The following is a 2593-nucleotide window of genomic DNA, read 5'->3' as shown; positions in this document are numbered from 1 at the left end:
TTATTTATTTTGTGACTACTGATCAGATAAAATCAAGCAAGACTTGTAGCAGTATGTAGGGTTAAGCAAGAACTTAGTGACAGCTGATAGGATGAAAATATAACCTCTAGTTACCTTAAATGATTATAATACTAAAAAGCATGCCTCTAGGAGTAGACTTTACACCTAAATTTAAGACCACCTCAGTATAATGAACTGGACAGGAGTTGAGATATGAACAAATGCATTTTTATTATATAAGCACGAGTGACCAATTATCTTTCGTATGGTATTTTTTTCTCATTAACATTTTGTGCAAAATGCCTCATGTGTTTCCGAAGAGGTGTGCTAGCTGTGTTAAATGTCTGGTATCCTATTCTGCACAGAGTCAAAACAAAGGCAAATAACTCTACTCAGTGTGTTATTGGCTACTTGCACACCAGATAAAAGAACCCTGATTTAGGGACAACAGTCTGACAATAGCATTAGCTCTTAACTATCTTCATCCTCAGTAAACTTCATTCAACAAGCATGCGATGATCACAGTATCAGCTTATTCTTCTTCACATTAAAGGCACTTTACAAGACAGCTGATCATAAAGAATACCTTCTACAAAGTTATTACAAATTGGTTCATCTTAAATTAAATGAGAAACACAGCAAAAGCGTTCTGTAAGTTAGACCCCTGATTTTAAAGAACAAAAGTGCAGATAAGTCAGTCAAACAGAATATTGAATACAAAGCAAATGTACAGCTTCCATAAGACAAAGGTGACCTGCAATTAAGAAGGTGAAAAAATTGACCAATATTTACAAGTCTATTAGAGACACTTGAATAGCTTGCTAGGGTTTAAAATAGCATTCTGCAGGGAGTCTAATTAATGATGCAAAGGTAAAAGCAATATGGGATAAAATGCAACATGGGTTTACTAAAGGTAGACCTTGCCAGAACACTCAATTTCTTTTTTTTGAAAAGGTAACTATGAGGGCAGCAGGGGAGGTATTTCCAGTAAAAATAGGGAAGGATTCGTGTATTTGTATGAGGCCCAGGTGATACCATATGGAAAATTGCATACAATCTTGGTCACCCACGTTTCAGGAGATAGCTTCCAGCTGGAAGAGGCACAGAGAGGTCAGCGGGAAGGTTAGGAAAATGGATGTGAGGAGTCTGGCTGTTCAGCCTAAGATATGTCTGTGAGAAGCAGCCTGGGGAAAGGTGACCTATTTAAAATAAAAGACAACACTGGCACAGAACCTATGCATACAAAGAGGTCAAGAGTAAATTTAAGCTGAAAGACAAAGGAGCAGCAAGAGTTTTGCAGCTCAGGCAAAGATTTCCAAGAAGAGTTGTGAGACAGAAGACTAGATTACATCTCGGGCTGAGCAGTGAGAAAGGACGGCCCAGCAGAGTGACATGAGAGTAGGGAACTGTCAGACACTTTGGAGTTGTCTTTATTTCCTCAGTTCCCACTCAGTGCTTTTCAAAGATCTCTCCTAGTTTTACATAAAACGCGTGCTCAGAACTAACTTTCAAATCAAATTATTCCAATTAGATTATGTTAAGAAATGCAGAAAAAACCTAGCATTGCTATTAATTTTGCTAAATGGAAATTAAATGCAAGGTTACTTAAAAACCAATGTAAGTGAGTCATTATAATACTTCACATAATTTGTATTAAAAAATTCCTGTATTTTAATGTCAATGAATATTATCTTTAAAATAATTTCTCACATGAATAAATTAAGAAAATTAGGAATAGAAATAAAGCCCTGCAGCAATACACAGTTATTGGTATAGGTATAGGCTGGATGTTACTAGCTGTTGATATGGACTTCCAAAGTCAGTAAGACAGAATGCAAAGAGCTCAATTCTGCTTCCAGACAAATCAGTTGGACAAGTCAAGCACTTCCCCGATCTCTGATCTGGTTTCCCCATCTGTAACACTGTAACAAGACATAGCATTTTCGGTTAAAACTTTATTAACACAGACCAGGCTGTGAAAGAAATAGTGATGGCTCACAGCGCTCTATGCAGAGTTTGGGAGATACTTACATAGTAAATGGAGGCAAAGCCCTGAAAATAAACAGAGAAAGAAAGATTTTTTTCATGTAATTTCTATTACCACTTAATACTTGTCACCTTTAATGTCAGTTTTCGCTGGATACTGACTACATGGTGGTCAGAGGGGTTGCTGGCTGCTGATGGAACACCTTGGACCTGTGAAGGCTTGTGTCTCGCTCTGATGGGGCAAGTGTGGTGGGGAGCTAAGCACCACACTGTGCTGGATCCTACACCAGAGGATTTCACTGCCTCAGAAACACTACTCACTGTTTAAAATCTGTCTTTCTTTAGAAGTCAGTTAAACAGCATCAAACAGGAAAACAGTTGTGGATTGTAGCACTGTACTTTCACTTCCTCAGAGAATAAGAGATGATGCAGAGATAGAAATGACAAAAAAAAAAAAAAGTAAAACTTGTTTACATATTTAACTGTTCTCTCTTGACCTAAATGACCTTCACAGGTCCTTTTCAACCAGTTATTCTGCAGTTATATGAAGTGGTACTGCTGGCCCCTTCAGCCTTTTCTCCCAGCTGACCACTCTCATGGAAGCTGT

This window comes from Apaloderma vittatum, unplaced genomic scaffold (genome assembly GCF_000703405.1).
Source record: "Apaloderma vittatum isolate BGI_N311 unplaced genomic scaffold, ASM70340v1 scaffold9460, whole genome shotgun sequence".
NCBI classification, from domain to species: domain Eukaryota; kingdom Metazoa; phylum Chordata; class Aves; order Trogoniformes; family Trogonidae; genus Apaloderma; species Apaloderma vittatum.
Note: the sequence above shows the minus strand (reverse complement) of the source record.